Source organism: Ursus maritimus, unplaced genomic scaffold (assembly GCF_017311325.1).
Source record: "Ursus maritimus isolate PB19 unplaced genomic scaffold, ASM1731132v1 scaffold_35, whole genome shotgun sequence".
In the NCBI taxonomy this organism is placed as follows: domain Eukaryota; kingdom Metazoa; phylum Chordata; class Mammalia; order Carnivora; family Ursidae; genus Ursus; species Ursus maritimus.
Window position 1 is genome coordinate 13,341,822 of NW_024426119.1, and position 25,885 is coordinate 13,367,706.

General features: G+C 40.1%; 1 long non-coding RNA gene across 1 annotated transcript in view; it reads left to right on the forward strand.

The window, feature by feature from the left end:
- LOC103676812 overlaps nt 1-25,106 on the forward strand; it is a 113,388-nt gene extending 88,282 nt beyond the window's left edge. Inside the window, exons 2-3 of the long non-coding RNA XR_572231.2 lie at nt 20,287-20,385; nt 24,950-25,106. This is a non-coding gene — a long non-coding RNA (uncharacterized LOC103676812). The remainder of the gene's footprint in view (nt 1-20,286; nt 20,386-24,949) is intronic.
- The last annotated feature ends 779 nt before the right edge of the window (nt 25,107-25,885 follow it).

The following is a 25,885-nucleotide window of genomic DNA, read 5'->3' on the forward strand; positions in this document are numbered from 1 at the left end:
TTCTGGAGTAGAATTCAGTGATTCATCACTCACATACAGCACACAGTGCTCATCACAAGTGTCCTCACCCATCTAGCCCCTCCCCCACCCACCTCCTTCCAGTAACCCTCAGTTTGTTCTCTATCATTAAGAGTCTCTTATGGCTTGTTTCCCTCTCTCCTTTTTCTTCCTCTTCCCCCTTCCCATGTGTTCATCTGTTTTCTTTCTTAAATTCCACATATGAGTGAGATCATATGGTATTTGTCTTTCTCTGACTGACTTACTTCACTTAGCATAATATACTCTACCTCCATCCATGTCATTGTAAATGGCAAGATTTTATTCTTTTTGATGGCTGAGTAACATGCCATTATATATACCACATCTTCCTTATCCATTCATCCTTGATGGACATTTGGGCTCTGGCCATAGTTTGGCCATTGTTGATAATGCTGCTATAAATGTTAGGATGCATGTATCTATTTTTTTATCCTTTGGGTAAATACCTAGTAGTGCAATTGCTGAATCGTAGGGTGTTCTATTTTTAACATTTGGAGGAACCTCCATACTGTTCAGAGTGGCTGTACCAGTTTGCATTCCCACCAACAGTACAAGAGGGTTCCCCTTTCTCTATATATTCACCAACACCTGTTGTTTCTTGTGTTATTAATTTTAGCCATCCTGACATGTGTGAGATGGTAACTCATCGTGCTTTTTAGATTTGTATTTCTCCAATAACGAGTGATATTGAGCATCTTTTCATGTGTCTGTTAGCCATCTAGATGTCTTTTTACTGGGTTATTTGTTTTTTGAGTGTTGAATTTGATAAGTTCTTTGTAGATTTTGGATACTAACCCTTTATCAGATATGTCATTTGCAAATATCTTCTCCCATTCTGTAGGCTGCCTGTGATGAGAAATTTCTATAGGTACAGGGGGACACAGGCTGTCCAAGAAAATGGCACCAATTTGGAGAATTCCCATGTATGAGAAAGCAAGAGAAAGTTCCAAGGGAGATAGAATCTAGGAGAGAAGCATATGGCAGAGAGCCATTCCAGAGGCCTCATAGGACAGAGACAGAAAGATCCCTGCCCCTCTTTATTTCAGGGACCCTGTACCTTAGTGGTGAGCCACATGAAGAGAATGTGAAAGTATTGTTATATAGCTGAGTTCAACCTTTGACAGAATGGAATGATGGTCCCTATATTTGGGAAGAAAAGGAAAGCCCCTGGCATTATCATTTGTCAGTAGACTTTTGCCAGTCTTAATAGAGGCAAAGAAAAGTTGAGGAGTCATCCAGGAGGGAGACCAGGTTACCACACACTGACTTACCTCTCTAACTTCTTCAAAGAACCAAAGAGCATCATTGCTATTACAGAGAGCTCTACACAAACAACTGTGGTTTATCCTCTAAAATAGAGCTTCTCAGACTGTACTATGCATATAAATTGCTTCAGGATTGTTTCTATGCAGATTCTGACTCAGTGCATCTGGGGCAGTGCCCTCGATTCTCATTTTTATCCAGTTTCCAGTGATGCCAGTATTGCAGGTCAGTTGATTAGTCTCTGAAAAGCGAGGCTCCAGAGGATGTGTTCAGGATATGATACTAAATTGGCTTAATGTTAAGTGGGTTGGAGCTTTTTAAAAAAGTGAGGAATACTTGGAACTAACTGAACAGTAATGACAAATGGAGACCACAAAAGCACACAAAGAAGAAAATATATTAGCTGGAATTAGCAAACTGTAACCTGTCACGTGTTTTTGTAAATAAAGTTTTATTGGAACACATGCCCATTCGTTTGCTCTGTCTAAAAGTTTACTGGAAACAGAGATCTCATGATCTTGCTATCTGGCCTTTTGTAGAAAAGGTTTATTAACCCCTGAGCTAGAGACATCTTCTTCACTCCCCTGTATCATAAGATACTCTTAAAAGAAAGAGGCCTGTTTGCTTCCTCATTAATGTTCAGTCCTTCAACATGAGAGAATTAGAAAGTCTCAGAACTAGAACCAGAGCCAAGGAAGACGAATAGAGTTTGCATTTTGATAATCATAGCTGTGTTTACTGTGTGCCCAGTCCAAGTTAGGCTCTGTTGGAAGTATCAGAAAAGTCAGAGCAATGTCTCAGTTTTAGGAAGTTTAACATCTGGTTGAAGGTGATTTTCCCTTTCCCTTTATGGGATTTCTATAGATCCTTTTCATGAAGTTCAGGCATACCAAGCAATTTGATCAAATGGCCAAACCCCAGGTACTCATGAGAAAACAGTTCCTCCATTATTTCACCATTTAAATAGAATGCATTTTGTCATGTGTATTTAAACCTTTTTAATGTAAACATTTTAAAATCAGTAATGAGGTATATATGCAATTTGGTATTATAATCTGTATCATAAATATTTCTCCATGTTACTCTGTAGCTTTCATAATATTCAGTTTTATGGCTGCATAATGTTCTACCGAATGAACACCATAAACTTACTTAAACTTTGATATATTATTGGGAACCTATGGTGTCTCTAATAGCTTATATATTTAATACTTGAGATAATTTTTGAATATATAGCTTTTTCTAAGTTTTGGGCTTTTCTTTTAGGATAATTTCTCAGAAGGACAATTATGATACCAAAAAATATAAATACGTTTAAGTTGTGCTATATGTATTCCTAAATTACTTTCTAGAAGGATTATATCAATTTAAGTTTCTATCAGCAATGAAAAAGCCTTCTAGTTTGACTAAAACAGGATATTATTATTTTTGGTTAGTTTAGCAAATATTATTAGACAATTATGGTACAAATACAGGGTTGATTTAATCCTCATGCCTGAACAGAAATTTCTATTATCTCTTCCTTTCTTGTACTTGAAAGTAGAACATGAGTTGACATTGCTCATTCCCTTCATGGAACTAGAAAATGGAGCCTTCTTATGATATTGTTTGCTCAGAAGTCTGAATAAACCATGTCTGATTTAAATCATGTCTAAGAGTTTAGTTAATTTATGGGGCGCCTGGGTGGCGCAGTGGTTAAGCGTCTGCCTTCGGCTCAGGGCGTGATCCTAGCGTTATGGGATCAAGCCCCACATCAGGCTCCTCCGCTATGAGCCTGCTTCTTCCTCTCCCACTCCCCCTGCTTGTGTTCCCTCTCTCGCTGGCTGTCTCTATCTCTGTCGAATAAATAAATAAAATCTTAAAAAAAAAAGAGTTTAGTTAATTTCGTTCTAAAAAGAACTCTTAATAACAACACCACTTAGAAGGTGCTATCAAGGTATGATCCCTGAAGTGTTAAATTGAGATTTCAATATGAAAAGAAGAAAAAAAAGAAGAAAAGATAGAGTAAGCCACATTCAGTTTTTATAACCTCTCATATTTGTATTAGCTTTTTTACTAAGCACTTCTACATCAACTATTTCATTGAGGTAAATACATCATAAATTCATCTCTAGGTAGAATAAGCACTGTTACTCTGAGTGTGAAGAAGAGAAATAAAAAAGAGCCGAGGAAGGTTAAGTGATTTGCCTAAGGTTACAGAACTATTTATGACAGAGATTGACCCAAAACCTAGAATACCTATTCATTAATCCATCTATCCATTAATTAATTAATTAATTGAATAAATATTTATTGAGCATGCTGTATTTCAGTGGTAAGCCCTGACATGAGAGAACTGACCAAAATTGAACAGTCCTTGCCCACACAGAGCTTATTGTCAGACAATAGGAAACAGACAGAAAAGAACTCAATTACATAAAACCTAAGTCCACTGACTATATAAATTAAATTATGGTGAATATTATAGAGGAGTGAAACAGAATAATGGAAAGTTATTTTATTTAGATAAGATGGTCAGAGAGAGCCCCTATGAAGAAATGATATACAAACCAAGATCTAAAGGATAAGAAGGCTTCAGACAAGTGTGTGTGTGTGTGTATGCATTCCAGATAGATCCTGATATCCAAAGCCTCAGAGATGGAAAAGATCTTGAAAGATTTCAGGAATGAAAAAAACACCAGTCTGGCTGTTACAATCTGCAATAAAATATACCAACTGATAAGCCCCACCAAGCTCACAGAGCTTAAAAGCAGCTTTTATTAACTATCTTCTGAATATAAATAAAAAAGCAGACATTGTAATAACATCTCCAAAATGAAATTAAAGAACAAAACAATCCAAAAAGAAAAGGAGAAGGTAGGGAAAAATACCCTCAAAATCAAATGATAATTAATATCCTTAGAAGGGTAAGAAGTGGTGTGCTATCCATAAAATAAGTTACAGGATGCTATGAAAAAGGAACAGGAAATAAAGTAAGAATTTTTTAAGATTATAGTCTGGCAGTCAAATTTTTAAAAACGATAGAACTGTTGGAAGATGAATTAGAGGCAGTCTCATAGATGATATCAAAGCAATAGTAGGGACAGATAATAAGCAAGAAAAGAGAAGATAATCAGAAGATTAGTACAAGAAACCACCATCCAACTAATTTGTTTCAATGAAAAGTCACCAATTTAAAAGAAATGTTTTTTCATTTTAAAAGGGACCATCAAGTGCCCAGCAAAATGAATGAAAGAAGACCTGGTATTTTGCATTGTGAAATTTAGAACCCAAAGATAGAAGATTCTAAAAGCTTCTAGACAGAAAGAGAATAATGACACACAAATATTTTTACTAAATAATCAAGATGACATTGGACTTTTCAACAGCCTCAGTGAAAATTAGAAGAAAATGGAGCACTGTTTCAAAATTCTGATGGGACATGATTTTTAACGTAGAATTATATTCTAGGTAAATTATGGACCAAAAGAATGAAGATGCAATAAGTATATTTTCATAATTGCAAGGATTCAGATGGGTGTACTCTTTCTTAAAAAGGTATTGAATGTTGTTAACTATACTTCAGTTAAAGGGAAAAAAAAGCTATTGAAGAATTATCTTCAGCAAAGTAAACTTGTAAACCAAGAAAGAGAAAGCGCTCCGGCCAGGAAAGATTTCACATAGCACAGGAGAGTGCTGAAGGGGAGTCATGAGACGTCATGTGCTGGAGAACCAGGTTGGGTTGATGCAGGAGGGCAGACACTAAGGAGGTAAAGACTTCAGGAATAGATATGGAACTGTCAGATTGTCTGATGTGTTTGATTTGGGGAGAATAATATCAGTAGACATTTACCAGTATTCTTTGGCTTTTAAACTCTGTGCACAGGCTTCTTTGATAAAAATGAAAAATGAAAACCAATTTTTAAAAAAAACACAAGCCACTGGACTGGATGAGATTATTCAGGACAAGAGGAAAGCAGCTAAGACTGAGTCCTGAGAACACTGTAACCTAGAGGTCAGAGAAAGGGAAGAACAGGAAATCATGTGAGTTAGGAAGAGAGCTTGGGAAGGGTGCCACTACAGAGAAACTGAGGAAGATGAGGATTGAAAGTTGTCCATTTGATTTGGCATCCTGCAGGTCTTTGGAAACTTTGGCAGGTGCGTTTCCAGTGGAAATCACTGGTGAGGGGAATGGAGCAAAAGCCAGCGTCAAGTGGGAAAAGTTAGCATGAGGCCAGTGTGTGGACAACTATATTTATGAACCTCTCTGGCTATGAACTCAAGAAATGGGGTGGTTCATGGAAAGCGCTGTGGTACAGCAGAGACTTTTTCTTTTGTCTTTCATAATAAATACAAGAGATGAGAGAGCATGTTTGTTTATTGGTAGGGCTGGTCCAGTCAGACAGAGAAAGACTGATATTGTGCGAAGAGGGAACAACAAAGGAGGACAGCATTTAAGGGGATGACATCTGGGCTGCGTGCAGAGGGGTTGGACTTTGAGAGGCTGAAGGGCACTTTTCCCATTTTAACCAGAGCAAAGAAAGAGAAAATGGGCCCCAATGAAGATTGCAGGTTTGGTGAAAGGAAGATGATTTTTCAATTTTATCCATGAAATGAGAAGTCATCATCTGAGAGTAGAGAGGAAGGAATGTAGGAGGCTTCAGGAGAGAAAAGAAGGTATAAAATAGCCCTCTCAGGAAATAGGTAAGTAAGCCAACAAGAGAAAAATAAAAGGCCTGCTGGGCAGTTTTGAGTGCCCATTTGAAGCTGGAGATCATGAATTTAAAGTGAATCTTCTAGCTCCATTGCATTTTTCTATCCACATTCAGCAGCCCCAGTACAAGCTCAGGGAAGGAGAAGGTAGAGCTCACCAAGAGCTGGGGTCTTGTCTGATGAATAAGATGGAGGGTGTGAGAAGCAGAGGTTTTTGCAAAAGAAAAGGAATGGTGAGGGAATGCTGGAAGCTAGACTGATGGCCAAAGGGCAACAGCTGACACAATGAGAAAAGCGGGGGGAGGATCCTGTGCTGGAAACCTCCCTGCCCTGGGGTATTGTGGTCTTGAGGGAAGGTAGGCGTTTGCACACTATATTTATTTTTTCTGAGGTGGGAACTAGTAGAATAGGGTTGCATGCTTGTCATGAGGACCTGTGGGGCTTTCTTTAGCGCTCATGTTCCAGGGCAGGGCTAAAATGCCAACATCCGAGTTCCTGCCATCCTCCTTCTTCAGTGCCCCCAAGGGAAATGATTCATTTAAGTAAGAGTTGGTCTAAAGTTGACCCTCCCAGGTCTCTTTCAGCTCTAATACTCTATGTGCTATAGCAGCAAAGGTCTAGGCTCTGGAAAAACTGGTATTTCAAATCCTGCGGCTTTGACTTCAAAGACTGTGAGGCTCCAGAGAAGCCACATAATTGGCCAGAATATCCGTTGTTTTTAACATGTTTCTTAGAGGTCTGATATCCATTTTGAATAAGCAGAATGCACATGTCCTGCTATAGAGAAGAGAAAGTCATGCATCATCTTACGCATAAGTGATAGGGTTGTATTATGTCAAACGAGAAGTACCCAACTGGCCTTGCTGAATAATTATTGCAAAGAGAAAGAGCTATGGATCAGTTCCTCTGAAATCAATTATTTGGGTTGACATTTCCAGTCATAACTGCATGGTAAATACCAATCCCATAAGATGTGACCATTTAGTTGCCTATTTCCTGTTCCCCTAACTAGCTTCAGGAATTTTGCATTCAGAATGCTCTTCCCCTGATCCACCCATATTTAGAGCTTCTTATTCTATAGATCTCCTGTGAACACCACCTTTTTGGAGATGCCTTCCCCGACCTTGTGTACCATCCCTATCCTTATTCTGTCTCATAGACACACTCTGTTATTTTCCTCCTGGCACTTAGCACCTTTTATAACTATATAGTTGTGTGTCATTCAGAATCATATCTCCTTAATGGTACTCGTGATGTAAACCATCAAATTTATATTGAATGGTTGAAAAAACTGGAGAGGGGTGCCTGGGAGTCTCAGTAGGTTAAGCATCGAAGTCTTAATTTCAGCTCAGGTCATGTTCTCATGGTCATGAGATGGAGGCCCACTTTCGGCTCTGAATTAGGAGTGGAGCCTGCTTAAGATTCTCTCTCTTCCTCCTCCTCTACCCCTCTCCCTCTAAAAAAAAAAGAAAAAGAAAAAACTGGAGAATCTTAATATTTTGGGCATGAGGACTTTTTGTGGGATTAGGTGGTTATGTGATTATTGGGTCTCCCACACTGGTCTTTCATCTCCATTTGGACAGTGACTGTGTTTTGCTCTCAAAAGCGTGCCCAGTACATGACAGGTGTCCCCAAATATGTATTGGTTCAATAAATGAGTGGATGGATGGAAGAATGGTGTATGTTTCACAAACAATTTTTTAGAAGAATAACTGCCCGAATATAAGTATTCTATAGATGTCTTATTGAGATTTTCTTTTAACCAAGTGAAGATCAGTTACAATGGCCTTAGAATTTTCCAAGTAAAATGATTTTATCCTTTTTTTATGGCTGAATAATATTCCATTCTTTATCTTCCACCCTTCTTTATCCACTTATCTATCCATAGACACTTAGGCTGTTTCCTTGCTATGTGAAGTGTAACTTAAGGCCTCAATCATTCAACTATCTGTACTCAGAGGAGCATTTTTGGAGAAGAATCCTATTCCTTCTCAGACTATTCCCTGAAGTTTACTCATCTCAGAGTGGGGCTGGGATGGATTTTATTCAAGTTGTGTCCTTGTTAAGCAACTGCACTAAGTTCTCAGTTAACTTATTTGGGTCTACACTCAACCACAGTTCCCTGCTGTTTGAGCAATCTCTAACTCGCTGTTACTTAACATCTTCCAAAGCTGAGCTAGGAAAATGGCACTGAAGGATGAAAATGGAGAAGAGGGATTTCTTGAAACCATTTCTCCAAATTGTCCAGGCTCTAGTTCTAAACCAAAACAGAGCAGCCAAATGCTAGGTACTAGACCCTGTCACATGTGTCCCAGAAAGACTGCATTTCTGAGTTATGCTTGGTTTTGATGCATCAGCCTCCACTGGGGATCTTTGTAAACATAACCCCGCAGAAGCCACCCTCGTGTCCATTGTGAGTCATTCCTTATCAGAGTGCATCATATCTTCTGTAGGAAAGGCCACAGGAGATGTCTTCACATGACCCAGGTGTGAAGAGAGGTTTGAAAATTGTTTGATTTTATAATTATATGATCACTGTGAATTGTTCACCTGACCAGATTTCTCTTTTCTTGTTGGCCCCTGGAAGTGGAGAACTAAGTATGTCTTACCCTTGCAGGCTTGCAATCCTTGGGTGCTCATTGAGAGCCACATTCCTGGCTTGACTTTGTTTGCACCCAGATTTTTCTTCTTATACCTACATTTAAATTCGTGCTCTTGTGTCCTATGTTAGATATTCTTGGACATTGCTTTAGATTATTTTATTGGAAAGTAGAATGTGAATAACTAAGGGTTTATAATCCCTTTCTTGCTGAACTGCTGTAGGAATTACCTATAAAATATATACAGAACTTAAAATATAAAAGGTATTCAATGATCGATTCTACTGCTGCAGCTACTGTTGCCTGCATTCCATGATGGCACCTTAAATTGCCTTACCTTACCAGCCAAGTGTGGTCTGTAGCTTTAAATAGACCCTGGTTAGATTATTGTTTTAACTTCAACTCTCAGCTCTCCCACACAATTACCGTAATGGCACATACTGGATAACAGGTGGAGAGTATTAGAGATGTCAGTCTGGTTTTAATTTCATTAAGAACTACTTGGGACTGCTTCGCAGATCTGACCGCTAACTACTTACTGAGAGTAGGGAAGGTACTGAGCTTTGAAAAGAGGTCCTATTCATAATCCAGTGAGTAATTTGGAAGGGTCGGGTGTCAGCTAGGATTTTGCTCCTCCAAGTGTGGTCGGCAACCCAGCAGCATCGGCATCACCTGAGCACTTGTATCTCGGGCCCTACTGCTGACCTCCAGAGTAAGCCTCTGCAATTTAACAATAGCCCCAGGTGATTTGTATGCACTCTGACGTTTGAGAGGCACTGTACTGGGACAAACTGTGAGGACAGCGGTGCAGGCAGCCTGCAGTAGCTGAGGGAGAAGTGCCATGCTGCCAGCTCTCTTGGCAGAATTTCCATGGGATTATGGGAAGAGTGTGCACACTGTAATCTGATGAGTGGTTCAGATCCCAGCTCAGCTACTTGAGTGTTGTGCAACCTTGGATAGTTGGCCTCACCTTTCCCAACTTTAGTTTCTTCATTTGGTAAGTAATCACATACCCCTCCAAAGGTTGCTGTGAGGATGGTGGAATGAAATGATGTGTGATAAAATGACCCACAAAGAAATGAAAATGTCTGGCAATTTCTAACCAATGACTTAGGACAACTGGCTGTGGTCATTGCCTGAAGGACACTGGTTGTCATGGATTTCTCTAGATCAGAGAGCCTGGAGGGTGGATATCTATGGACCAGATGCCAGAGTCACCACAGGCACCAATCTAAGAGTTCAGGTCTCTTTGGAATGTGGGCATCTGCCATTGAAGCTTCTCTCCATGCAAAAATGAGCCAGGACTTTCTTGCTTGATTCTACCCCAGGGGGAAACCAATGGGGAGACAGTAGCCCACCCTAAAGAGTATGAACTATGAGTTCCATTTGTTAGACAAACGAAGGGGAATTGATTGACTCACAGCCCACAGATGACATTCACAGACTCGGTGTTTGGACACAGCTCTTTCAAATCTGCACTTTTTTTACTATATGATGATTATCGAGGATACCTTGAGATAGCTGTCATTGTAACGAGGAGTTTAATGATATAAATCTAATAATACCAACCCTGGGGTGAGATACCCTCCTCTTTAATGCATATCTAGGACACAGTCCATTCACCTAAATAAGAAGCTTCTTGTTTAAGCACTTTGTAAATATAAATGATGTCTCTCCTTAATTATAACTCCCTTTTATCCCACTGGCCTTGGGTCTCTAAATTGGTTTTATGGTCCTGCTCATTGCAATTAGGATCTCATCTCATATTTAATGATCCTTTTCCTTAAGGACAGTGACCAGTGGCTCACTCTACGTGATTAACTTGGTAGTATTTCACCCAAATCTTCCTGGGCTAGAAAGTGTCAACATTTCACATCAGGACCTTGATTTACTAGCCATCTGCTTAGAAGTCTGTCATCCACAGGGATGATTTCTTACTCCCTCCAGACTGCAAGACTTTGCCAAGGTTCTAGTGAGTCAAGGCCTGACCTTGAAGGCAAAAGGCATGCCGTCCCTCACTCTTTAATTGGTTTAATTGTCTGCCTGTAAAGGTAGGCAGCGAGCCATTTTGGTTTTTCTTGCCAAATTTTTTACACGTTGGAGATGTGACTTAAAGGAAACCTCATATGGGATCTCTGAGGAATTTCTTTATTGAGACTTCAGTGTTAGGATCTTTGATACAGTAATGTTTTAGTTGGAAGGAACAGAGATTTGTTCAGGTGCCTTCGGGAGGAAAAAAGAAGAGATTAAATGAAAAGATACAGCTGCATGCTAACCCAGGAAAAGTTGGAGAAGTGGGCAATAGCAAAGTCAGAAACTGTGCTATCTTTGGGGAACAGCTTTTCCTCTCCATTCACTACTCTTTCACAAGGATGACTGCTCTGTTTTTATTTCCATCACGTTTAGTTGCGATTTCCTCATAACTTCATCCAACATGCTGCATCAAGGCTGACAGGTCCCTCTACACTGTGGACAGTCTTTTATACTCAGGCCTCATTAATAGTCTCTCAGTCTTCAAATGGTAAAAATCCTAAAGGATAACTCTGATTGGCCCAATTTGTTTTTAAGGATCATGCATTAAATTGGTTTTAGGTCAAGTGCCTGCCCTTGGTCCATTCTGATTATGGCTCCCTGCCTCCTTCTTTCAGGAGGGCCCATGAGTGTCTCCTCTGGGAGACATCATGGGCAGGGCATGAACTTGTAATTCGAGGGCACATCCTAATAATTCCAGTTCTCTGACCCATGCTTTAGGCAGGACAGAGCAAATAGGCATAAAGTTACCTTAGCCACAAGTACCACCAGTTAAAGAACCCCACCCCTGGTGACTTCAGGAGCACCGAAACATAGCAAGAAGACTGAATGGGAGAAAGACAGCAAACACCCTCTACAGAAGGATGTCTGACCATATAAGTTATTGCCTTGGCTAAATCACTAGGGCATTCCAGGCCCCCACTTTGACCCTCTGGGTATTGTGTATTCCTGACTTCCTGGCTCTCAGGCTTTCCCTGCCTCTAGTTAACCCTAAACTCTGACTCCATAGACCCAGCCCAGAATTCTTGGTGCCCGGGTTTTGATCTGCAATTGCTGGCCTCCGATGTTTACCCTCTTACCCTTTTCATTTCCACATTTTGAAAATCCGGCATGAGGACAAGATGCTATAATGTCTTCCTCAATTAAGGGCAACTAGCACAAGGATAGTTAGTTTAATGGCGTGCATATAATGAGGTGACTCTCTCCTCTAGAAACAATGTGATTGGGCCATCAACGTTGTGGAATATCAAGTAGCCGTCAGCATTGAGAAAAATTATATATGAAGAAAGATTCTAAAATAGAATACTAAATAAAAATAGTGTGAAATTATTCTCACACTATGGGAATTCTTATTAAAATAGAGATATATGGATAAAGAGAGGGAAATTTTTTAAAAAGAAAGCCTCGGGTGTTCACTTTGTACTTTTTCTAAAAATGATTTAGACTTTTGGTTACTATGTTGTTTTTACATTTAGTTTTACATTTAGTTTAAAAATGGGGGGGTGAGAATGGTGTGAACCTAAAGAATAAGGAATCAGAAGGAGAAGGAGGTTCATTCTAATTAGCCAGGCACAACTCGTCATGCAGAGAGGCCCTGCTGCTCCCTCTCTCTCCCTCGAAAACAGTAGAAGTGTTTCAAGGTACTTTGCCAAAAGTGATCAATAATTTTTCTTTCAAATCTGCTTTGTTGGGCTGATCTGAAGAGTGGGGGGTGCTGACCGGAAGCATGGAGGCAGAGTGGAAGGGAATGGAGTTTGGGACTTGTCTTAAAAGAACAGAAGCATTCTGGGCAAGAAGCACCAACAGAATGAAACAGAATGGCCTCCCAGGGTGATATGTTTGGAGGTTGCTGAGATACCCAGAGAAAATCAGAGGTCTCAGTTGATTTTCATTAGTGTAAGGGACCCACATCACAGAGGCCTGCATGTTACCCAAGATTCCAAGGCCCAGATGACTAAGTGATGGGGGACATTCAGGGCAGGGAAGTCAACTTTCTCAAGCTTATGTCTGTGCAGCTATCAGAGTTATTAAAGCAGAATTGCCCATCTGTGTGTGGCACCAGGCATGATGGCCTCAGGCCTCATTACATCAGCATCTCTGCACATCAGCTTTCCATCAGGGTGCTATGGCTTCTGGTGGTCTGGCTACATTGCACTGAAGAGCAGTTAACACAGGGAAACTGTTTAGCTTTGTGTTCAGAGACTAAACTGGTCTCTCTTTTATATAAGTGACATTAGGCTTCCAAATAGGCAGCCCTTCTGTTGATGAATGCGATGTGTCAGAATCCCAGGGAGCATGTCTGTATCACCATGGATTCCAGGTGGAGGATTGTAGGCCTTGAGTATATCCCTTTGCATTGGCAGCCCAATAGGCGATAGACAGTGGCTCTCAGGATTAGGATCTTAGTAAATCTAAATGAGTTCCATTGCTCCAGAGATGCCAAAGAAGCATGGATGGAAAGTAAGGTGGTAGGATAGCAAGAATGTTGAACTAAATGTCCACTAACTACTCTCTTGGCAGCTCCACAGCTCACTTGTGTACCTTTGGTATGTCATTCAGTCTTCCAGGATCTGAGTTCCTCTTTTATCATATGGGAATAGAGCTATTTCAAATTTGTTTCAAGTTATGTTATTTATTACCTGATTCAGTCCTATTACTCTAAACCAGCCAACCCATTCCAGGTTTCCCAGCCAGAACCCTGAGTCCCTTATGTAATGCACAGTCTATATCCTGAACTGTTTCATTTTGTCCAGCCTTGCTTCTTAGCTGCTCACAGCTCAGGACCTCTTAGCTGAAGTGTCTTATCAACGGTGAGATGAGCTTCCTGGGGAAGAAGCCTATGACTCCAGTCTGCCCCTTCCCACACACTCACCTCTTGGACTTGACATTCTTCTAGACCCTCCTATTACAGGCTGGGCTACTGGACCATCCTCGGAAACATTTCCACTGCATCTCCCTGCTCCCAACAGTGAGAAGTACACAGTTGTTGTTTAGTGCTCCGTGATTTTATTCCCTGCACTTAATCAGAAAGCATGTTGGTACAAGATAGGAGCTGGGCCTTGCTTTTTCCTCTCTTGCTGATTAAGAAATATTTAATATTTCATATGGTTGTCCTGACTTGGGACCAGCATATTTTAAAAATATAGGTGACAGCAACAACAAAAACATACAAACAAACCAAAAGATCCCAAATAAACCTGAGAATACTCTGTTGCAGAGTTCATTACATATAGAGTGAGCCCTAAGGGTCATGAAAAGGTGCCTTGTAAACAAAAGAATTTTATGGACAGTAAATTTAGAAGATGCTGTACAGTGCATGAAAGCATATTAAAGGCTCTGAGAAGTCCTAGGTTAAAGAAACTTATTTAAATTTGCCTAATCCAATATTCGTCACATTAATTCAACCCAGAGTCCTTTATTCATGAGTGCCTATACATATATATTATGGCATTGGAGTTACATGGAACACATTTAGGGAAACGCCCCTTTATAAAATCAAGACCTCTGTAATGTTCTCTATCTCCATCTCCATCTCTATCTCTATCTCTCTCTTATCATCATGGTTATTATCATTTAATAAATCTCCAGTTGGCTGCAGGTTATAACACATTAATGATCAGAAAAAAAGCTGATGCAGTGCTGTACAAATATTGTGTTTATATACTGAGAGTGGCTTATGGTGATACATTCATTGTGTCACTTAGAAATAACTTAATAGTTAACCTGCAGGCATCAAGTTCTAGATATGTGAAGCATATTATATACTCTGGGAAAATGATCAAAATGGAAAAGAGAAGACTTTAACAGCCTTATAATCAAGTTGGAAGAAAAAGTATCATATTACATACAAAATAATTTGAAAATAACTTTGAAGAAACCTATTAATACCTGAAAAATAGTGAAATAAGGTCTATGGAGCTAAGAAAATAATGGTCAGAGTAAAGTGGAATTGATATCAGAATTAATCTGGAGACAAATACAGGGGTGAATAATCAGAGAGCAATAGAATTCTGAGAGTTGAAAAGCTCTTTCATAAGGCATAAAAAACAGCAGACCCGAGAAAACTAATTCTAAAATTGCAAAGAAAATGGCCAAGAATCCTTCTGATTTCACAGAATTTCAAAAAGACTCAGGAATTAATCCCATCAGTAACCTCAGGAAGTGAGAATAGAAAGGTAAAAATTAAGGATATTGGGTTGGAAGTCTAAGGAACATTTAGATCTCCAGATCTCCTTCCTTACTCCTCACAGCCCAGTAACTGCTTTTCCCTCACCCCCAGTAAAAGGCTTAAAGGGTGAAACATTATCTGGTTTGGGGGAGGTCGACACAGTTGAGGATGGGAGTAGTGAACTGAAACGGGCAATTAATTAAACAGACATAGGGATACCTGGGTAGTGCAGTCAGTTAAACATCCAACCCTTGGCTTCGCCTCAGGTCCTGATCTCAGGGTTGTGAGATTGAGCCCCGCATCGGGCTCTGTGTTGAGTGTGGAGTCTGCTTAAGACTCCCTCTCCCTCTGCCCCCTCTCCAGCTAAAATAAATAAATAAATATTTTAAAAAGAAAACAGGCATATTAAATGCCAAAATGTCTAATTCTCCCACCCGTACCCCAGTCTTTTTCCAAAACAGTGCAGGGCAGCCAGGCAGGTATAATCTAGATAGAGATTAGAAAGATCAGTTCTCAAGCATCTGAACCACCCAAGAGGAAACATGAAAACATAGAAGTGAGATGACAACAAAGATGAAAGACATCTAGGGAAAGCTTCTATGACGGAAGATGAAGACCCAAATAAGCAACTTGAAGGAAACAGAGACTAAGCGGGAAGAAGGAACTTCCAGAATATTATCATCACTGTCCTATGAGAGATTTTAGAAGATCCTTCAGCCATAAAACAAGAACAGAGTACTATTACAGGAACATTCAGAGAACCACCACCACCACCACTACCTCTTGGAACTTCACATTCTACAGGAAAAAAAATTTTGATAGGAATTTTCAAAGATAAGTGCAAGAAAATTCCTAGGAAGATAGGAAAAAAAAAAAAAAAAAGAGAGAGAGAGAGAGAGAGAAGAGAAAAATAAGAAAATCAGATACCCAGCTCAAGAGGTATAACATCTAAAAATTTTAGAAAGGTGGAATAGTAAAAATGCATGGAAAGAAACAATCAAAAGAATATTTCAAGAAGATTTCCTGGAGATGAACCTGAGTTTTCTGTTCAAAAAAAGTTCCCGAATGCCCAGAAAGGTGGATATAAATAGACCCATACAAAGAACATCATTCTGAAATTCCAGAACATTCACTTTAAAGAGAAAACTGAGTAAACTTCGAGGATGGAAAAAAACAGGTCACATAGGAAGGGTTAGGAATCAGAACAGCTTCAGACTTTTCAGAATTAACATTGGAAAATATTAGGTAATTGAGCAAAATTCTAAAGAAATGTTTCAAATCTAGAATTCTCTAATAAGCCAAAGTAACATTCATGGAAGGGTATGATAGACATGAGATGTAATATCTCAAAACATTTGCTCATCCCAAGAAAGTAGAAAACATGGGATACAGGAAATGGTAGCTCCAACAGAGCAAAGGAGCAAAGGAAATCCCCAGTATGATAGCTGTCGACAGGGTGTGGAGAGCAACCAGTCTACTGTGGAGTGGGGCAGAAGTCTACCAAGAAACTTCTTCAGAAGATGAAATTGGTAGAATTCCTATTGCATGTGAATGTCCTGAAAGGAGATTTAGACAATGAGTAAGGAGTTTTGTTTGGGACTGAAGTAGTAATAAAACATAGAAACTGAGCAAAGAAACAAAACAAATAAAGAACACAATCATTTATTTTAGGCAAAATAAACATGATGCAGGAAAGGAAAAACTGTCTCAGTTTTGAATAGCATTTACACAGTCTATATAATAAATAAAGCACTGATGAAGTCCCTTCTGACCAATATTATAACATGACTCCATTGGAAAGTGGATAGGTGGGAGGAGTATATGTGTGTGCAGTAGCAGAGGAAGTAAAGAAAGATAAATCCTCATCCTTCAGAGTGGGAAATCAATACTTACTGCTAAAACTGAAGAATCAAGAGATTGCAACACAAGCGCATTTTCCAGAAATCTTGATGTAAATGTCAAAATAGCTAAAAGTTTTTTGCAAATATCTTCTCCCATTCTGTGGGCTGCCTCTTAGTTTTTTTGACTGTTTCCTTGGCTGTGCAGAAGCTTTTTATCTTGATGAAGTCCCACAACTTCATTTTTTCTTTTGTTTCTCTTGCCTTTGGAGATGTGTTATGAAAAAAGTTGCTGTGGCCGATGTCAAAGAGGTTGCAGCCTATGTTCTCCTCTAGGATTTTGATGGATTCCTGTCTCACATCGAGGTCTTTCATCCATTTGGAGTTTATCTTTGTGTATGGTGTGAGAGAATGGTCAAGTTTCATTCTTTTGCATATAGCTGTCCAATTTTCCCAGCACCATTTATTGAAGGGACTGGATTAAGAAGATTGGGTCCATATATACATTGGAATATTACTCAGCCATCAAAAAGAACGATTACACAACATTTGCAGCAACATGGATGGGACTGGAGAAGATTATGCTAAGTGAAGTAAGTCAAGCAGAGAAAGACAATTATCGTATGGTTTCACTCATTTATGGAACATAAGAAATAGGAAGATCGGTAGGAGAAGGAATGGAAAAATGAAGGGGGGGTAAACAGAAGGGGCAATGAACCATGAGAGACTGTGGACTCTGGTAAACAAACTGAGGGCTTCAGAGGGGAGGGGGGTGGGGGACTGGGATAGGCCGGTGATGGGTATTAAGGAGGGCACATATTGCATGGTGCAGTGGGTGTTATATGCAAATAATGAATCATGGAACATTGCATCAAAAACTGGGGATGTACTGTATGATGACTAATATAACAAAATAAAAATTATAAATAAATAAATAAAAGCAAATACTAAAAAAAAAAAATAGCTAAATGTTTTTGCCCCTGGGGAGAGAGAAATGACAGGGGGGATGTGCTAGGGGTGAGGGAAGTCTTTTTAGGGTTTTTTGTTTTGTTTTTCTGTAACAAAACTTAGGGAAACTATTTTATTCTTTAAGGTGTGCATTTATAACTTTGATTTAAAACAAAACAAATCTGAAAGTAAACTATGAAAGAAAAAATTAGGGAAGATTTTACAACTCGTTGTGTAAGGTTATTATAATCTTGACACATATGAAAAGGAATTTATAGACCAATCTCAGTTACAAACATAGGTGCAGAAATCTTGTATAAAATATTAACACATCTAGTTCAGCACATCTAAAGAGTGATATGCCAAATCCAAATGTATTTAGTCCCAGAAGTCAAAGATCAAACAAGCATTTAAAAATCGATCAATTTAACACACTGAACTAACTAATGAAAAGGGAAAACATCATTTTAATAGATTAGGAAAATAATTTGATAAAATTTGGTATCTATTCAGGAAATAGATCGTTAGAGAACTAAATTTTGGAGATAACGTCCTTCATCTGATGATAAGTTATCTATTAAAAATCTATGTCATACTTTATATTTAATGAGTGACTTTAGATGCAATTCCACTAAATTAAGAAATATAACAAGAATACCCATTATCACCACTTTTAAGAGTCTAACCACTGCTTTAAGAAAAATAATTATAAGCATTATACAGGAAAAAGAAATGTCCTTTTATAATGATTGTTTTTATAGAAAGTCCACCAAAATTTCTCAAAAACTTTTGTAATTAATAAGAGTTCAGTATGAGAGCTGGATATCATTTTACTATTAAATGTCAGTATTAAAAATATATTTTTATACATACCAAGAATAAACGATTTCAAGATGAAATGGAAATAAAAATTTTATTCACAATAACTATAAATGTCTGAGGCAATTAGTACTATATCTATAAATATGTATATTACTTTGGAGAAAATTTCAAGGCATTATTGAATAACATAAAGATTGAATTAGTAGAAAGATACACTGTGTTCCAATTGGGAAACTCAATATCATGTATGTGTTGGTGCTCTCCACATTAATCTATAAACACAATTTATAAATGCAAAAGGGTCAGTCAAAATCCCAAGGAAGTTCTTAGAACTTGATAAGCTGATCTTAAAGTTCATGTGTAAGAGAAAAAGAAGCCCAAAGTGGCCAGTACAGTCTTGGAAGAAAAGAACAAGGTTGGGGTTGTCAGTGGTGCTTGCCCTACCAGATATTAAGGTGCTTTATAAAGGTATACTAATTAAAACCATGCTAGCAGGCATAAAGACAAGAAAATAGACCAATGAAACAAACAGAAACAGCATCAAAAATGGAAAATTGATATATAACAGCGATGGCGTTACTAATCAGGGGAGAGCAAATGGACTATTAAAATATAAGATGTAGGGAGAATTGGTTATCTATGTGAAAAAAAGATAAAATTAGATCCCTATCTCACACCATAGATGGGTAGGTTCCAAGTGGATTAAAGACTTAAATATGGGGCCAGGGCACCTGGGTGGCTCAGTCAGTTAAGCATCTGCCTTTGGCTCAGGTCATGATCCCAGGGTCCTGGGAGTGAGCCCCAAGTGGGGTTCCCTGCACAGTGGGGATTCTGCTTCACCTCTCCCTTTCCCTCTGCCCCTCCCCCGCTCATGCACACTCTGTCTCTCTCTCAAATAAACAAATAAAATCTTTTTAAAAAAAAAGATAATCAGAAGGGGGAATGAACCATGAGAGACTATGGACTCTGGGAAACAAACTGAGGGCTTCAGAGGGGAGGGGGGTGGGGGAATGGGATAGGCTGCTGATGGGTAGTAAGGAGGGCACATATTGCATGGTGCACTGGGTGTTATACGCAAGTAATGAATCATGGAATTTTACATCAAAACTAGGGATGTACTGTATGGTGACTAACATAATATAATAAAAAATATTATTATTTCAAAAAAGACTTAGATATGGGTGAAAAACTTTAGGTTTTCTATAAGAAAGTATAGAAGAACATCATTATGACTTGGGGTAGGGAAGGATTATATGAGTAAGACACAAAATGTGGCTAGACAAAAATTATAATATTCTGTTCAATAATAGACACAATAAGAAAAATGAAGAAAACTAATCCCAGGCTGAGAGATGGTACTCACAACACACATACTCAGAAAGCATTGATATCCAGAATCTGTAAAGAACTCTAGGAATAATATGGAACACAGCCCAAGGTGAAAAATGGCAAATACCAGTTCAGAGAAGAGGAACCTCAAATGAAAAATAAACAAGTGTAATAACGTTTAGCCCTACTAATAATCAGAGAAATGCAAGACAGGACAGTTAGAGACCACTTCACACCAACCAGATTGGCAAACATTAAAGGGCCTGACAACATCAAATGTTAACAAAAATGTGGGAATACGGGGCACTCAAGAGCTGTTGGTGACGGTGTAAATTAATACTGCCTCTGTAGAGGGCAATTTGAAAATACCTAGGAAAGTTGAAAATGTATGTGCCTTACAATTCAGCTCTTCCATTTTTAGTACAAACCCTAGGGAAACAAAAACAAATGTGTACAAAGAACCATACAGAAAAATGTACATTGTAGCATGGTTTGTAATTGAAAAAAAAAACTGAAATATGATCTTCGCTAACAATGGCTATTACCCTTTGGACAGAAACATGAATACCGTGGTGTATCCTGGGTAGCTGCCTTAAATATCACCAGTGTAGCAGCTCAGAAGTTTTACGGTCACCCACTTCCGGTCCAGTATCATGTAAGTTACATATATCCTAAAAAACCCCTTCCCACTCTGTGTCACAGTTGTGTGCCTATGATCAAAAGGACAAAGTTGTGTATCGTTATTTAGAACAGAGTACAGATACCTCAGTAGTGACAAGTTCAAAGTTCACTTTTTCCAATTTAAGAGAATACGAATGTAGTATTTTTGGATATGAACCAGCAAGGATTGACAACTATGCTAATCAAATATTTATTTGTTGTAAAAATGCCTTTTAATTTGGTGCATTTGCACTGAGTGAGAGCTACAGTTTCTCTAAGTGTAAATGTGGTTGGAAACAATCGATACAAGCCGATTCCCTGATGATTCGTGGGCTCCTCTGAGTGGTCCCTAGTGACACATTCTTCTTTGAACACTTAGTACTTTTGGCAAGAGCCACCACTTGGACCGGGCAGCTGTGATTTCCAGAGGCTCTAAACATCTGTCCAAACTGTGGCACAAAACCTGCCTGTCCCAAATTGACCTCATTACTCACTTATAAACATACAAATAGATGATGGGGAAAATCATCTTTGTGCTCCACAAGGGACTGCTCATTATAACTCCTCTTCAGCTCTACTGCTGGCTTGCATTTCTGGGGAGACCTGGAGAGCTTTTCAAAGGGCAGTCTTAACAAACACCACATTACCACTTATGCGGCATGGACATAACAAGCCTGGAAGCAAAGCACAGTCTTTGTCCCTCCTATTCAGAGATGATTCATATATGTAACGTGGACACATCGTCCAGAACGCTTGTTCTTTGATGCTTGTTTCCTGTTTCCTCTTTTAATGAGCAGTCCAGGTTTCCCTGTGTACTATGGGCTTTGTGAGCCCCTAAATGGTTTCTAGGGAGCTGCCAGTAGCATTAGCTGGTTTGGTAAAGCACTTGGATACTTTCCCAGTTTCCACTTCACCTTCAGATGAGGAAGAACCCAGTTGAAAGCCTGATCAGACTCTGTGCTCCCTACAGTTTTTGTGAAAGCCCAAGGGCAGCTTGAGAAGGATGAAACCTTTCAATTTTCAGATCCAATCCAAGTAACAGGAAATTAGTAATATTCCCTTTTAAGCATGAACTCCCTTTTTGTACAAAGGATTCTTTATTTTAGAGTTAATTTTTTTTCTGTCTAAGACAAAGTCAATCGACCCATGAACAAGTGTTACAACATTTATAGATTACCTAGCACAGACCGCTTACCGTAAGTGGTCAAGGGTGTGGACAGCCTGCATTTGAACCCTGCCGCTCATACCTCCTAGCTGTGTGGTCTTGAGTGGTCTTGAGCACTTTACTGCATCTCCCTAAGCCTTGCTCTGCTCATCCGTAGACTGAGGATAACGCTAGCAGCCACCTCACAGGGTAGTTGTGAGGATTAGACGGGTTAATACACTCGAAGAGCTTCGAATAGTGCCAAGTATGTGACAGACATTCAATAAATGTGGGCTACTGTGAAAACCTAGCACTCTGCTACACATTTGGGGATAAAAGAAATGATACAGCACCGTTGCTTCCCTCAAAGGTATTTAATTGAAAGAGGCAAGTACTATTCATATGAGATAATTAGGGCTCAAAACATTTTCTTTGTCAGCAGCATAAGCTGAGGTATATTCCTAAACAGAGAGATGCAGACTATCAGGACCGGAGGGCATATGTTCTACCAGTTCAGCCACATGATTCTGAAAGAGTTAACAGGGTGACTGGATCTGAGGGCAAGGGAAACATGAAGGGAGCCTCACAGAGAGAGCAGAACTTGACCTGGGCCTTAAAGGGCCAGCAAAATAGAGGTAGCTAGCAGGCCATTTCAAGTAAGACCCATGTAAGAGGAGAGACAGATGGTGTCCATGTGGCACGTAAGGACATGGTAAGGCAACCCGAAAAAAGGGGTTTGGGCACCTCGTACTCTTCGCAGCGTCAGTTCTGAACTGTGCACCTGCAATGGCTTCGTTGTTGCTTCTCCAACCAGACACCCTAGTTTCTGTCCATGTTATGTTTTCCCCTTCAGCTCCTTTCCTTTACCCAGCAGACCAGACGCTTCCCCTCATGACTACAGTTGGAATCTTCCCTCAGCTGAACAGCCTCAGGACATTCTTGTGACCATGTCTCCCACCTTAACAGGGGCCCTGGTATCCATTCCCCAGCATAATGCTCTTGTTGGGTTTGGGCCAGATGAATGTTCAGGCAATAGACCTGCTAATCAATGATAGTCATTGTCAGCTCCTTTGTGAATGCATTTTTTAATGTGAAACCCATCTAAAATCTTTGTCACCTTTCCTTTAGCTGGCAATACAGCCAAGTTATTGCTTGGAATCAGTAATACAGTCTCTTACAGAATGATTTTTAATGGATATTGGTTTGTAATCTCCTCACCAAATCTCCAGGTAAAAGGTAAAGAAATTATCTAGGAGAATACTTTCCCCCCCAAAATGAATTATCTGAATAAAACTAACCTGAGCTGTCTTCACAGTTTTCTCCCCCCACACCTTTCTCCTTTAATTGGAAATTTCATGTTCATTGTGCATCTTGAGTGAAAACAAAAACCTGCTAGATTCATTCAAGGGGGGGAAATGGTACAACAAAGGAGCAAAAGATTCCCCTTGTGGGGAAGAAACAAGCTGGATGTGTGCTTCTTGGTGAGCCCAAGAGTGATTCTTCATCTCAACACCAGCCTCACATCCCTCTTTAGTGATTTCCAGAAGAATCACAAATCCTGAGCCCCCCAACAGTGAGGCCTCCACCTGACAGCCCATTGCACCTGGTCTGCTGCTGAGTGAGGTGGACTGCATTCCCAGAGCTTGTTCATCCTGGAGCGTGTTCCTTCCAGACTGGTCCACAGCTTCTGGGCCCCAGGACTGTGCTTCATAGGAAGGGGTGCTGGGGAGAGAAAACTCTCATAGGGATTTCCCATCCAAAGCCCAAGTTTTCTTAACGCTTGACAAGGGACTCTCTTAAACAGTGCTCCTTCCCCCTCTAAAATGCCAGCATCCGGCAAGAGTCCTTTGAATCAGAACCAAATAATTCTGCACAAATGTATGGCAGTTGCTGGCTTACTGCTTGGGAATCCACTGGCATACAGTGCACCAGTGACTGGCCCCGAAAAGAAACACAGTCAAGGCAACAATAAAAGGGAAGACGTTGTAAGTCAAAGAATTTGATAGTTTGGGTGAGGCAAACCATAACATGGCTTTAAGCTAAACGTGCAGTCAAGCACCTAGATGATGGGAGTAACTCTGCACTGGTCAGAGCACCTCAGAGTACTGGATGGAATCTCCTCCAGTCCACGAACATTTTATCAGGGTCTTACTACCTGCCAGGATTCGTGCAGTGCCTCGCACACGTAAGTATTTAATAAGTGAACAAAACCTACACATTAATGACTCAGAGCATTTCAACAGAATCAATCAGAAGAGTGAGAGATTGGGGAATCAGCTAGGTTAATGGGGTTATGATTATGTTTGTCTAGTCCGTAGGGGAGAAGACCTGCAGCATTCATGATTTAACAGGTCAGTTTCATCTATGCAGGAGAGAGCTCAGTGGTCCACAGTGTAGGGAATTTTCATTTTACTCTGGCACTAATTTGTATTGCACGTGCTGGTGGGTTAATGTGTGTGATCCCATCAGATGGCTCCTGAGTGAGCCTAGCAGACTGCTGGAGTCTACACTTGAAACAGATTTTTGTTCTCCATAGCATCTATGTACGTGCTTTATGGGAGAAATTGTGTGGGCATATTTAAAGTTTCAAAGTCCCCTGAGGGTCTCCTGGGATTAAAGACTTGTCATACAGAAGAAGGAGGCATCAAATCTAATAAATGGGCCGATTAGAACCAAAAGGCAAAAGACACAGGGAGGAAATTTCAACACTAGAATAAGTCTCCTTCAAGGGCAGCTTAATGACTTCTAGACAGTCTTAAATAGCCAGTTTCTCCAGGGTTTTGTGGTCAAGGGAACTTACAATATTTGTCTTCATATAACCAGTACTCAGCACATTACAAGGTCCTGGTGAAATCACAGAATATTAGAGTTCTTGAAGTTGTCATCCAATCACACCACTAAGTGGTGAGGAAAGCAAGCGCCCACAGGCTGACTGACTGGCTCAGTATCTCATAATAACCAAATGGGAGGGCCAGTATTAGGGCCCAGGTCTTTAAGCGCCCGTGTGGTGCTATTCCTGATAGAGAAACACTTCACATTCATGTTCATCAAAATACTCTTGAGTGTTAGATATGCTACACATATTAAGTGGTTTCTCAAGCTATTTCTAGAACTTCCCTGAAAGGAAGGGTTGTTTGAGGACGTGGTGATTCGAGCTTTCTTTCCCTTCACCCCAGCTTCACCACTGCACCACCGTCTCCTCCGCAGCAGAGCGTGACCGGAAAGGACGTGACAAAGGAGCACAGAGGATTCATTGCCTCCGAAGGGTTACACCCTCATCTGAAGAATTGGAAATTCCAAGATCTCAGTTGAGGGAGGGTCACTTCCCCATTCACCCTCTTTTGTTTGACTTTGGCACGTGGAGGAATTTCAACCATTCATTCAACAGGCATTGATAGCATCATTTATGTTCCAGGCACGGGACACTGTGGGCGGTGCTGGAAGGATGCAGAGAAATACTTCATGCTAGTCCAGAGGAGACATGAAACTGCTGCTTCCACTGTGTGGAGGAACAGATGAAGTGCTGGGGAAGCTCCAGAGAAGGGAAGACCTCATCTCTCTTCGGAGGTAATCAGAAAAGTCTTTCTGGTCTTGGAAGGAGTAGGATTTGCAGATGTGGTTAAAAGATCATTCTAGGCAGAGGGAACCAAGTGGATGGAGCATAGAAGCTGGAAAATATGTATGTATGCACATATGTATGTATGTAAGATACTGAATCAGTTTGCCAGAAATGTGAGACTTGTGAAAAAAAGCAAGCATGGGTAAGCTGTTGGTGTTAAATTATAAGACTTTGATGTAGTTAAAGAACGTGGAGACTTGAGGAAGTCATTAATGGTTGCTAAGTAAAGTGATGGTCGAGCAGTAATGTGGCAGCGCTTTGCTGGCTGTGTAGTGGAAGTCGGTGGAGCGGACACTGTCGATGCTCTGGCGAGTGCAGTGCGCTTGTCCCCTCAGATCCCTTTTACTGTTTCTCTGTGCCCCTCTTCCCAGGCTCTGTACGCTTCTAACAGCTCACACCTGTGACTTTATTCAGCCGCCTGCCTGCCTTTGGGCAATAGGAAGCACTTTGACAAAACAAGCAGAGTGCTGAAAATGCTGGGGAACTGACATCCCTTGGGGAGCCCTTAGCCAGTGATTGACAGTGTGGAGATATGAAAGCCCAGCTCCCTTGCCTCCACGTGGCACAAACTCAGAGGCGTAATTTATACTCCTGGGTTCCTTGCAGGATCAGGCCAGAGCTAGGACTCTGTGAGAAAGCTCATCTTGTCTTATTTTCTTCTCCTTCCCTCTCTTGCTTCCTGAGATCCTACCAGTTTTATCCAGAAACACTTCTGGAATACAGTTGCTCATG